Here is a 14,261-nt window from a genome sequence, read left to right on the forward strand (position 1 = left end):
CACTGATCCATACTGTGTTTCCCCCAACACTTCCTTGACTTTCCCAATGGGTTAAGCTGGTCCTTTTCAACCACAGCTGTATTCTGCAGGCATTGAAACCACTCTGCTACTGTGTGTAAGATTACAGTATATCAGTTGCATTACTGCTAATGATCAGGAACCATAAAAAGCTATAAAGTCACAAGCTATTAGAAACAAGATAAATGGAGATTTTTTTTCCAGTGAACTAATTATACAAATGTGTAGCTTATTACTGTTGATTTAAATAAATATTAGTTGCATACCTATGATCTATTACCACATTCATTATTCTCTGTTTAGTTCCACAGGCTGCCTCGGAACAGGAAACTAAAGTAATTATTTATCTTAAATCGCCATATGAGAATATTAAGCCCTTTTTATTATTTTTCCAGCAATGCAATTATTTTTGGTTCTGAATAGCAATATAAATGCACTAATCATTTAGTTCTTAAAACCCTTTGAAGTCTATTAAAAAAATGTCTTTGGTTTAAAACATTTCAAACAAACCACAGGTTCTATCAAATCAATCTAACCAGCAGAAGAATATTATCTAAATATTAAATGGCTTGTGATCAGATGTTAAGAATCTAATAAGAAGCAGCTGTGGTTTGTAACTTGGCTCTGAAGTTGTTGAAGTCCAAACAAAGAGGCACCTTTACAATTAAAGTCATCAGCCTTCTTTGAAAAGCAAGCTGCCAATCAATGCAGTATTTAAGGGCAATTTTATTTCTTCATGTTATGTGTTCTAAGGTTGAGCTTCGAGGAATTAATTGAGTTTCATTTGCTAGCTTCTCCTTAACAAAGGCTCCTCTTAAAAAAATTTTTTTTAAAAACAGCAAGAATAGTTTGTAATGGAAACATCTTGTTTGTTAACCCAGTGTCACAGACTTTCAATAAGTGACTTTTAAGATAACCGTTCTTCCCAAACTCCCCCCATCCCTCCTGTCAGACCTTTCAATTAATTTATACAGTACTTATTGGAAATTTCTTTTAATGTCACAGTTCACTTACAAAGTTAGCACTGGGATCAGCAAATAATAAAGGTCAGTTAAGTCGAAACTTGAGCATTGAAGCCACTCTCCTTGGCAGCTGTAAACTTCAGTAGAGGGTGCTGTCTTCTAGCTTTCCTTGAAGTGAAACCACAAGGTCATTCTCTCTATTGATAAATCACGCTACTGTGATACGTAACTGACAGCTCAAACTAACATCAAACTAGATGGTGGAGAACAAAAGACTATCAACCAGCCATTTTCTTGACACTTTTATTCAATCATCAGAAGATTGCTTACGACAGGGATAGCAGCTGTTTTGTCTTCATCTTTCCACATTTGATAAAATGTGTCAACTCAAATTTTTGTAAATACTTCACTTACCACCACTGCACACACCAGTAATGCTCAGCATATGTATTCCACATGGGCAGATTATGATGGCAAGTCAAGACTTACTGTTACCTCCTAAAGGTCATCATCGTTCCGGAAACAACATTAAGAAAGCTGATAAACTCTGAACATCAAAGATAAAAGGTCACTTAACACAAATGAATCGGATACAAACGTTTACCTAGTTTTGTACACAAGATATAAAATAAAATTTTGTAGCAATTAAACTGCATGCATATCTATTTTTTTCCTCATGTTGTAGACCTAGCTGGATAGCATTGCTAGGTTAGGATTTAATAAAATTAGAATTAATTTTTTAGCAGTGAAGAAGCTATAGCCTATTCGTGAAAATAATTTTAAATTAAAAGCAAAAAGAAAGGCAGTGTCCTGGAGATTAATCGTTAATTCCAGGAGAGGCCAGACCAGTCCTGGAGGATTGGTAACCCTAGGTCAACCCAGGCAGCAGTGTATATTTTACTTTTTATAAAATGTGTGGGCTATAAATAAAACAACAACTTAGAAGTGCAGTGTGGTACTGGAAGCATTTTGTGCTCCTGACGTTATCTTTGTGAGCTATGTTTTCCCATCAGTAGTATGTTATTTTCCCATATCCATCTGCCCTTCTGCGCAGCATCCTCTTTGCTATTGTCTTTCTGTGTAACAATTGCAAATCATAGTAATCATAAATAGGTCAACAACAAAAGGCAATTCTATGAGGAGAAACGAGGAGCATTGCTTGTTCAAAGGAGAATACATTTTCCAGACAAAGGAAAAGATTAGGAAGTACACTGCAATCATCACTATAGTGAGGGACCTTTCGCAGTCATTATTGGTCTATTTTAAAAAAATCAAATGGTGATAATTCTAGCGAGATATATTTTGCTAAATATTATGGCATTAGCTGGTCATACAAGTTCATAGTGATCATTCTGTTTTTTTTAAGTATTTAAGATACAGTTCCACATTTCTTGCCTTTGGTAAAACCTTTAAAAAAAGGTTTAATCATGGAATGAAAATATTATTATTCACCAGTTTGTTATAATCAAAGAATTACTAACGTATTAGACCAGCAAAGCTAAGGTGATTAACTTTGTATTTGCATTGCAGGGAAGGTCTAGATTTGCTACTTGTCTGCCACCTGTTTAATCTGACAGGTTGACAAAGTTGTAACATGCGTAGCCGTTTTTATCTCCCGTCTGAAAGCTATAGCGAAAAGAGAAAAATAAGAACCAGCATTAGCAAGTTTAACATCTTGTTGCAATTGTTATGCTGCACATGTTTACTGAAAGTATATATAGTGTTGCAGCTAACTAGGTAGCCAGTCCTGCAAGGATGCCTGCATATACACACAATTCTGCAGCACGCGTATAAATGTGACTACAAGTAACCATAAAAATAGTTTCACTATTATAATGTAACCAACTCCTCTCAAAGGGACATTACAAAGGATCTTATGCATTATAACTTCTGCTGACAGTTGTCAATTGCTGAGCTGAGTCTGCACTGTACCAGAATCTTTATTCACCATGAAGTATGCTTTTTTGTTTTTTTTTGTTTACATCAAAAAAATTCATATCGACGTTAGCCACATGATGATATCACTTCAGAAGTTGCATTATCCCACATGGTGAAGTGCCAGATGACTCTGCCCCTTTAAGAGTAAGCAGGATTGCCCAAAATAAGTCTTGCTTCTCAAAGACCTGCTCCTGGGAGGAATCCTCAAATTACAAATATAAGGACCGATTTACAACAAGAACACGGTGATGGAGCACCGGAAGTGCAAGGGCATGTTTCGTATCAGGAGCACATGGAGGGTTTGCGAGATGTGCCTATTTAAGTAATTATTCAGTGTTCCCAGCATGGCACGGGTCACATGCTGGGTGCGGGTAGGCTGTGAGAGTAGGATATTTGGTACAGAAGCAGATTTGAAGAGCTGCTGTGCTGCCTTAAAGATGCAAATACAATTTCAACATGCGGTGAGGTGATTTTCTTCTCCGGCGTTATTTGAGCAGGGCATTGCTCTTCACCCAAAAGAATTGGCGTGGGAGGATAAGGATTCCTGTGAGCACACCTTGTTCTATTCGGTCTCTCTCCAGCTGCAGCTCCACTTGCTCCTTCCTGTTCCTCCTCCTGCCAGTCAGCAGCGACCTACAACATTCAACAGGTCACTGATGACAGAAGGACCCCAATGAAGAAAAAAGAGGGCAATGCCAGAGGCTCCTTAAGAGCTCTGCATGTTCTACAGCAACCACAATCACTTTGAAATCATCTACATAGCAAAAAAACCACTAACCACGCAAGCAAAAAGTCTCCCGAAACTTTCCACAGTTTTAATTTGAGGGCAGACGAGGTCTTTGAAAGGCCGTTTCCCGACTTGTGCTGGCCATGTCTGTGGGCCGGAGCAGGAACTGTCGGTGGCAGTGCGGGCAGAGACGAAAATGGTGTGAGGGGTCATAACGATGTCATCTGACTCCAATTAACATACATTATCGAGACTTCCTCCTGTTTCTGCTGGGAGCAGATCGAGGGCTGCTTGAAAATACCAACGAGTGGAAACCAAGCAGCAATTGAAGCTTCAACCATACGCACTACTACCGGGCTTTGAAGTACAAATGGGGTGGTAGCAACACAAACATCATCCCCAGGAAGTTTTCAGCAATAAACGTTGTATGGAGTGCATTGAAACAGGTGGCTGAGGGTATTTCAAAAGCCCAGGGAGGAAGGACTGGCCCTTTTACAGAGAGAACCATGGAGGTGAAGCTAAGGGAGGTGCAGCAAAGGATGATTGCTATCATTGGGTAGTCTGCTCGCTGGCAAGAGGTGACAGAGCAGGTGAAAGCCACAAACAAGGAAAAAAGTTTAAAATGTTGAGGAACTGATTACCTCACTGTACGCAGCAGCACACATCTTCATCTGTTGTGAGCACCACCAGAGGAATAGCCACTCGGCGGAGGGGGGAATTCAGATTTAAGATTGAAGGAAGGAGCACTAGGTGAATCACACAACAAGAGTTAAGAGGAGAAAGTGTAGGTGGCAGCAGAGAAGCAGGAATATTCTGGCCAGAGGGCCAGCTCAAGGTCACCTCAGCTGCTAAATTCCAGCATTGGTGCCATCCAGGGCCTGTATTCAAAAGTATATGGCTTTCTGTGCACTGTTAATTCGTGGAGTTTCAATTGAGAGTGTGCAAAGCACTTTTCAAGGTTTAATGGTGTTTGACTGCTTCACAGAACTTAGTCCACTCTAGGTACATGGCACCTCCAGGGCTATCTTAAGTGGACCCCCCCCCCCCTCCCCACCCCTTTAACAGAGGTACTAAGCATAGATGTCAGTTCTCTCAGGAATGTTCTAACTGATGCTATAGAGACCTTGGGTGACTACAATGACCATGGGTTAGTCCTGCCTAGATTCACCTTGTTGGGCAATTGACTAGACAATACCCTGGCTTCAACAACTTAATTGCAGCTCTGTGGTCCGCTCGTATGCATATCACAGGACGTGTTGAGCGAAAGCCCAGCAGCAGGGGCGCACAGTAAGAGTAGGGATTAATGAGAGGTGTCTCATAGGGAGCTCAACATCCATGCCACCTAGTTATCCAACTCAGTGCCTGTGCTGATCCAGAAAGCACCAGTGGTGTAGGGCCCAGTAGAAAGAGGTAAAGAGAACTACCTCCCATCTGAGGTGAAACTCCGTTAAATCCAGGAGTAACTCAGACATCCATCAGCCAGCTACCTTCTCCGATTATGGGTTGCATATAGAAAGAGAGCCTTTCACGACCTCAGGACGTCCCAAAGTGCTTTACAGCCAATGAAGTATGTTTGAAGTATAGTCACTGGTGTAATGTAGGAAGCACTAGTTTAGATAGTAGGATATATTTACCATATAAAGTCACAAAGGGGAAGTACTGTGGGGGGGATAAAAAACAATAATTTACAACACACCAAATATTGTTCGGGCAATAAATTATTTGACATTTCCAATTTGTGCAGAGAATTCATTTGTACTGGGACAGATTTCTGTAGCAGGGGATAAATACATGAGTGTATGTAGTGACTGAGTTCAAGTAGACAGTGCTGGTGGGCTAGTTCATTGGAAACATGTAATCAGCAATCTTTGCGCTGGGTGACTTTGATTTTTAGTTTAAATTGTTGTCAGTAAACATTGCTGGATTTAACTTCCTTGCTGCAGCTCTAGTGCAGCTGGAAACTCTTCAGTCTGAGGTCTGCCTGACGCTCTTCTTTTCCACCTGCTGCATGATTTCTCTTCTGAGAACAACTTGCATCTATATCGCCTTTAACATAGTAAAACCTCCGAAGGCGCTTCACAGGAGTGATTATCAAATAAAATTTGACACCAAGCCAGATAAGGAGATATTAGGACAGGTAACCAAAAGCTTAGCCAAAGAGATAGGTTTTAAGAAACGTCTTATAGGAGGAGAGAGAGGCGGAGAGGTTTAGGGAGGGAATTGCAGATCTTGGGGCCTAGGCAGCTGAAGGCACAGCTGCTAATGGTGCAGCAAAGAAAATAGGGGATGCGCAAGAGGCCAGAATTGGAGGAGCGCAGAGATCTCGGAAGGTTGTAGGGCTGGAGGAAGTTAGAGAGATAGGGAGGGGCGAGGCCATGGAGGGATTTGAAAACCAGGATGAAAATTTTAAAATTGAGGCGTGGGTGGACCGGGAGCCAATGTCGGTCAGCGAGCACAGGGGGTGATGGGTGAATGGGACTTGGTGCGAGTTAGGATTCGGGTACTAGTGTTTTTGAAGGGTGCAAAATGGGAGGCCAGCCTGGAGAGCATTGGAATAGTCAAGTCTGGAGGTAACAAAGACATGGGTGAAAGTTTCAGTAGCAGATGGGCTGAAGCAGGGATGGAGAAGGGTGTTGTTACGGAGGTGGAAGTAGGCGGTCTTGGTGATGGAAAGGATATGGAGTCGGAAGCTTATCTCAGGGTCAGATAGGACGCGGGGGTTGCGAACAGTCTGGTTCAGCCTCAGACAGTGGCCAGGGATAGGGATGGAGTCGGTGGCTGGCAAACGGAGTTTATGGCAGGGACCGAAGACAGTGGCTTCGGTTTTACCAATATTCAATTGAAGGAAATTTCTGCTCATCCATTACTGCATGTCGGACAAGCAGCTTGAGAAATCAGAGGCTGTCGAGAGAGAGGTGATGGTGAGGTAGAGCTGGGAGTCGTCAGTGTACATATGGAACCTGACTTGTTTTCGGATGATGCCGCCGAGGGACAACGTATAGATGAGAAAAGAGAGCGGGTCAGGAATAGATCCTTGGGGGACTCCAAAGGTAACGGTGTGGGAGCGGGAAGAGAAGCCATTGCAGGTGATTCTCTGGCTACGATTGGATAGATAAGAATGGAACCAGACGAGGGCAGTCCCACCCAGCTGGACAACGGAGGAGAGGCAGTGGAGGAGGATGGTGTAGTCAACCCCATGTCAAAGGCTGCAGAGAGTTTGAGAAGGATGAGGAGGGATAGTTTACCACAGTCATAGTCACATAGGATGTCATTTGTGACTTTGATAGGGGCTGTTTCAGCTCTGTGGCGCGGGGGAAACCTGATTGGAGGGGTTCAAACATGGGGTTGCGGGTAAGATGGGCATGGATTTGGGAGGCGACAACACGTTCAAGGATAGATTATGCATCATGCAATGCACTGCTATCATTTTGGATACCATTTTTGTAACCTTATTATAGGACACCCCAGAACTGTCCAAGCAGCAGAATCTTTCCTTCAGCTTGATTGTGGTGTGTCCCCTTTGTATCCCTGTGGAGGTATATTTTCTTTCAGCTGTGGTTCATGAATTTTGGATTGGTTTCATAAGCCAAGGTTCAACAGAGTATCCCTAGTCCCCCAGGATCCATTTGTCTAGTCTGGATATTGCATTAAATAATGTTGCCACTGTAAACTGTTGTAGGATAAATGTGTAGTGGTGGCTTCCAATCTTTCTGGCACCCAACTGCATGATGTGATGTTGACGGGCACATACAACCTGTATGTTCATTGAATGAAACCCTTCCGCTTTCATGACAGTAATAGCATTTTTGAAAGGAGCCTGTATGGCCCTATTGATTTCATTGAACAGGACTAATATTCTTGGGAACATAGCCACCCTGTAAAAGTGCAGAACTCTCTCCTCCTGCTGGTAAAATCAGGTGGGGTGTAGAACTAATGTTCCAACCGATCTCGTCAGTTTCCCAACGAGTGGGTCAGGTTAAAATAACCCCCTATGTTGTTCTAATAAAATACTGGTCTCATAACAGTACCTGCAGTATAATGGCATCTTTTACAACAGCCCGTTGTTACATGAAACATATGGTAGGCACAGAGAATCTTTATCTAATATAATATTACCTCAGTGCAAGTAAGTTATAAACTTAACTAGTGTTCAACAGACCTGTGCGATGTACTTGAATGGTTAATACAATGTCATCTTGTTGTGTAGGAACAGCACAAAATCAATTGTATAACTTTCCTAATGCAGTCAACTTAAAGAGCAATTTTTTTTTTTTTAAGAACAAAGATTTGCGCTGATTGCAATTGACTTTCCAGATGTTAAATAAAACATTGCAAGTGAGGCATGACTGGAGCACAATGAGCAGTGACTGAGACTGAAAAGCAGTATTCACTGTGAGACTGCTCATGTTCTAACTATAGCTCCAAGTGCCCGGCAATTTAACATTCCTTTGAAAAGCTGCTGGTAAATGCACACTAAACATCACTGACGTTGCTGATTTCCCCCAAACACAGCATTATATGAAATTATCAACAATTTACATTGTCATCTTCCAACATGCCGTCATCTGCGTCATGTGTAAGTGAGGATATTGGTTGTGGTTAGTTTTTTGTGGTTGGGTCGATGTTGGGAGATGAAAAACATCAGGCAATCGTCTAGTCCTGTGACACGAATTATATGTTGTAATAATGTCATGCAGCTATGCGCTTTGTAATTCACTTGTTTGACGCTGTTCTGAAATTTTGATCAGCAAATGTGGAACCTGGCTTTTGATTCTAAATGTACCATCTAGCTGCTTATGTCAGCTTGGCTCAGCTGGTAACTCTTTTGTCTCTGAGTCAGAAGGCTTTAAGTTCTTCGCCCATTGGTACCAGGCATTGAGCAGCCTAACCAAAAGTCCTTAAAGGGACCACTGTAAGCCGCTAAGTAAAAGGTATGTTTCTGTTTTTAAAAGATTTTTTGGGGCCAGGAGGAATAAGAATACTCCTCTTGGTCCCACAACAATCTTCTGGCCTGTTGCCAGCCCTTCCGTGCTCTCCCCCGTGATAGCCATCCTCCTCCCCCCGCCCCCCGGAGGAACAAATTTCTGGCTCGGCTTTGTGAAGGAGCCGCTGCTAATCCTGCTCCCCGTGTAGGGTTGCCAATAATCCAGGATTGTCATGGAGTCTCCAGGAATTGAAGATTAATCTCCAGGGCACTATTGCAAGCAACCAGGGAGAAAAGTCATGGGAGCTTTAAAAAAAAATTGTGCGTTGAAACACTTTTGTTTATCAGTTATAAGACGAGGGAGAAAAACTGTATGGGCGACAGTCAAGAATCATCCAGTCAGGTAATGAAGAGTCTGTTCGCTTTCCAAATGGTGTGAGAAGGCAGTGCGCTGGGAGGATGGACGTGTTGGGCAATCAGTGGCGGGAGCATGGAGGCGGGAGGTCATATGATGAAACCTCAAGGAATACGTCCAATACGTCGACCCTATCCCCATGACAGCGATCGCAGCTCACCGAGGTTTTGAAAATGAGGCCTGGCCATCAAAAGGTCTTGGGTGTCTCCGTAGGGACTTCCGCCGAGCGTTCCTCTCCATGCTCGCCCGAAGTCTGGCTGTAGTTTAAATCTACCTCGTCGTCGTTAAATAAACTGGAGTATTTGTAGGTGTATAAAGCGCCAGGGGAAGGATAGAAGGAAGAGTGGATTTTCACAAGTCTTGTGAAAATGATTCGATGTAGTTATAAAGCCCAGAGTAACTGCAAAGCAGCTAATGGGATTCTAATCGTTGAAAAAATTGTTAACTGGACATAGATAATGAAGGAGGGAAGCAGAAAAAACTGCAAATGCTGGAAATACACAGCAGGTTAGTCAGTATTTGTAAATGGCAGGATAAATTAACATTAAGAGTAGTTTTCAGTTCTGATGAAAGATAAACACCTGAAATGTTAACTTGTCTTTTTGCTTTACAGATGTTGATTGGCCAGCTATGCATTTTCCATTAATAATGGGGAAATGTATGATCTGATTACCAAAAAGCAATTTGAGAGCATCTAGTGAGAGTAGAGACAATAAATCTAGACCAAAGTGAATTTATGAAAGGTAGGTCATTACTAACAATTAACATGGCGGTTACTACATATCTTACTTTCAGAAAGTATTTAATAAGGTGCCTCATAGGAGATTTATGACTTAAAGAACAAGCTTGTGGAATCATAGAAAAAGTTATAAATTTATTAGCTAGATAATAGAAACAGAGGGTACTTATTAATGTTAATAGGCCTAATTAGACATCTGTGAACATTGATAAATTTCAAAAATCATGCCTGGGACCTTCCCTTTTAATAAATTGTTATTAATAATCAATATATTATTGATATTGTGAATAGAAATAGTCCAGTGCTGCATTTATAGTGCATAACATCAGACACCTGCTCATTTATATTAGGGAGCCGTTTCTATTATGGATTTCCTTATCCTTACACTCCATAGCATGACTAACAATTCCCTCTGCAAGTAACCTCTGGAATACCCAAGGTTTGAATGGGGTACATTGCCCTGTCTGTCATTAGGTGATCTTATTTATTTACGGAATTTATGGGAAGGTTTTCAAATGCACTGCCCAGATCACAACTGCAATACTGCTTTCAGTTATGGTCACAGTGTCACAGAGAAGATATATTACATTAGAAAGGGTAGAGAAAAGAGCGACAAAACTGTATGCAAGTTTAAAGCAGAGAAATTAGGAAGAAACATTACAGAAGTTTAGCTTTACAGTCTTAAAAAGAAAAGAGTTGAGAGGGAAAATATATAGAATATTAAATGGTAAACTTCAAACAATACTCTGTTACTTCAAAGTAAGCCAAGAGGATGTAAATGGACATTGGTTAAAGGCAATTTTAAAACAAGTTCAAGTTAATGGGACAGAAACATTGGAGTCAATCAAAATTAGATGTCCTGATGGGAATGTTAATGTACTAACTTTAATGGGTCCAATAGCTCTTTCTCATCACTGACTTCATTCTATTTAATTTCCAATTAATATAAATTACAAAGAATGTTTAGGTTATGGAGCTCAAATACTTTTTACTACTTTTACTTTTTGCTGACTTTTGTGTGAATTTTAAGTTCATCAAGGTGAAGGATGTTAGTGCTACGGAACAAAACACTTCTCATTCTGGGCACCCAGGTCAGGTACTGTTAGATACACATAGCATCCCCTTCCTGTACCAGTGATTGGAATATCTGTTACATTTCCTCTCCCTGCCTCTTTTTTTCTGATTCTATTGCTATGCTTGTTTGCTGTTCGTTTTTTCAGTTCTGAAGAAGAGTTCTACCCAAAATATCGATCTGTCTTTTCTCTCTCTCCAGATGCTGACTGACCAGCTGTGTATTTCCAACATTTTCTATTTTTCTTTCAGATTTCCAATCTTTGCAGTTTTATTTTGCTTTAGATGTAATCAGCAAAATCCTGCATTTACGTCATAACCTTACATATGGGTCAAAAATGCATAACATTAGCAAGTATGTTAAGCTGTGGCATTTAAAAAGTGATGACGTTCTGTCTGGAAGCTTTGGCTGTGTTTTTCTGGTTTAGCTAAAAAGACTTATTATTTGATTACAAATGTACAACTGTAATTTTCAAAGGCGTTTATTTTGCTCTTTAGACATGTGACACTTTATCTAATCATAAATCAACTCTTGTCACATTTGATGCCTTTAATAAGGTCATGTGCATTTACCACTAAATAGCTCTTTGAATATTTCCACTGTGTAATCTAATTTAAAAGTATGCTCTCTTCACAAATAGCTCTTTTTAATATTGTGATTATAATGTAATTATGACAACATGAAGTTATCACGAGATAACTATATAAACTGGCCATGTTTAATAAACCATACTACATTACAACACTGAACATTATAAAAGAACAAGTTGGTCATCCTGAGTAATGCTGTATATAAGCTGATATCTGTACTCCTTTGATGCATGTAACTGAAATGTAATCGCTCTTTAAATGTGTGTAATGTATTTTAAGTGAGAAAATGTCATCTGATTCCTGTAGCATTAGATCACAGGGAAACTAATTGATCACACAACATTTTTAGGGCAGTTTCATATAGACTGTATCTCTCAAAATCTGCATAAGTTTAATTTTCAAAAGAGATTTTCAAACATTTGCAAAGCTAAGAAATCACCAACCATTTGCTGGTTCAGACATTGAGATGATCCTAATCAGCACAATATACATTGTACTTTTTAAGAACATAAGAACATAAGAAATAAGAGCAGGAGTAAGCCATAAGGCCTGTCAAGCCTGTTCCGCCATTCAATAAGATCATGGCTGATCTTCGATCTCAACTCCACTTTCTCGCCCGATCCCCATATCCTTTGATTCCCTTAGTGTCCAAAGATCCATCGATCTCCGCCTTGAATATACTCGACGACTCAGCAAATCCTGCATTTACGTCATAACTTTACATATGGGTCAAAAATGCATAACATTAGCAAGTATGTTAAGCTGCGGCATTTAAAAAGTGATGACGTTCTGTCTGGAAGCTTTGGCTGTGTTTTTCTGGTTTAGCTAAAAAGACTTATTATTTGATTACAAATGTACAACTGTAATTTTCAAAGACGTTTATTTTGCTCTTTAGACATGTGACACTTTATCTAATCATAAATCAACTCTTGTCACATTTGATGCCTTTAATAAGGTCATGTGCATTTACCACTAAATAGCTCTTTGAATATTTCCACTGTGTAATCTAATTTAAAAGTATGCTCTCTTCACAAATAGCTCTTTTTAATATTGTGATTATAATGTAATTATGACAACATGAAGTTATCACGAGATAACTATATAAACTGGCCATGTTTAATAAACCATACTACATTACAACACTGAACATTATAAAAGAACAAGTTGGTCATCCTGAGTAATGCTGAATATAAGCTGATATCTATACTCCTTTGATGCATGTAACTCTGGGGTAGAGAATTCCAAAGATTCACAACCCTCAGAGTGAAGACATTTTTCCTTATCTCGGTCCTAAATGGCCGACCCCTTATTTTGAGACTAAGATGCGTAATTCTAGACTCTCCAGCCAGGGGAAACAGCCTCTCAGCATCTACCCTGTCAAGCCCTCTAAGAATTTTATACATTTCAAAGAGATCACCTCTCATTCTTCTAAATTCCAGAGAATATAGGCCCATTCTACACAATCTCTCCTCATAGGACAACCCTCTCATCCTAGGAATCAATCTAGTGAACCTTCGTTGCACCCCCTCTAAGGTAAGTATATCCTTCCTTAGGTAAGGAGACCAAAATTGTACACAGTACTCCAGGTGTGGTCTCACTAGAGCCCTATATAATTGCAGCAAGACTTCCTTACTTGCTGCAAACCCTTGTAATAAAGGCTAACATAACATTTGCCTTCCTAATTGCTTGCTGTACCTGCATGTTAACTTTCTGTGATTCATGTACAAGGACACCCAAATCCCTCTGACTATCAACATTTCTTAGTCTCGCACCTTTTAAAAAATATTCTGCTTTTCTATTCTTCCTACCAAAGTGTATAATTTCACATTTCCCCACATTATACTCCATCTACCACCTTCTCGCCCATTCACTTAACCTGTCCATATCCCTTTGCAGCCTCTTTGTGTCCTCCTCACAGCTTACTTTCCCACCTAGCTTTGTATAGTCAGCAAACTTGGATACATTACACTCGGTCCCCTCATCTAAGTCATTGATATGTATTGTAAACAGTTGAGTCTTAAGCACTGATCCTTGTGGCACTCCACTAGTTACAACCTGCCAACCCAAAAATGACCCGTTTATTCCTGCTTTCTGTTTTCTCTCCGTTAACCAATCCTCAATCCATGCTAATATGTTACCCCCAAAACCATGAGCCCTAATCTTATGTAACAACCTCTTGTGTGGCTTTGAATTTATTAATGCAGTGATATGGTTGATTTTCCCATATAGAACACATTGTACTTTTGGAATATAACTGGCCAGTTACAAAAGTGGCTTTCCACTACAATCTGTGCTATAAATATTGAACTAAAAAGTGAGGAGATAGAAGTTGTTCGTTATTACAAAAGGCATCATACATTTTGATGAAATGGTGCAGGAAGAGGTGATCCCTTGTTTCAACCTTACACATATATCTTTTTTTTTATAGCATGAGGGAACGACGCATCATTCTGTCCTTGATTGATGGACAGAAGTTATCTGATACATAACATCAAGTTATCTGATACATGGCTGAAATTTGGACAAGTTTCTCAAAACCAAGTGGAAATCAAATAAGTTATCAATAGAAAGTTTATAAAAAATAAACTACCTTAATTGTTGAGCTGAAAAGTCATTTGCTGCAATTCTTTAGTTTATGCATGGTTGTGCAATTTTTGAATATAATGTTGACACTGACATCTTTCCTAGATATTTAAGAGGGGTATTTAAGAAGGGTAAGAGAGATAAACTAGGAGATTGGTCAGTTGTGGGGAAGTTACTAGAATCTCTCATTAGGGACAGCGTGACTGAGCATTTGGACAAATATGAGCTGATCAGAGAGATCCAGCATGGATTTGTAAAAGGTAAGTCATGTCTAATGAACCTAGTTGAATTTT

General features: G+C 40.1%; 1 long non-coding RNA gene across 1 annotated transcript in view; it reads left to right on the plus strand.

Annotated features, from left to right (window-relative positions):
* The window catches only part of LOC137322594 (uncharacterized), a 29,343-nt gene extending 15,348 nt beyond the window's left edge, over window positions 1–13,995 (plus strand). The window contains exon 2 of the long non-coding RNA XR_010963197.1: window positions 13,814–13,995. This is a non-coding gene — a long non-coding RNA (uncharacterized lncRNA). The remainder of the gene's footprint in view (window positions 1–13,813) is intronic.
* Window positions 13,996–14,261: the final 266 nt, after the last annotated feature.

The sequence above is a fragment of the Heptranchias perlo genome, chromosome 6 (genome assembly GCF_035084215.1).
Source record: "Heptranchias perlo isolate sHepPer1 chromosome 6, sHepPer1.hap1, whole genome shotgun sequence".
Taxonomy (NCBI): domain Eukaryota; kingdom Metazoa; phylum Chordata; class Chondrichthyes; order Hexanchiformes; family Hexanchidae; genus Heptranchias; species Heptranchias perlo.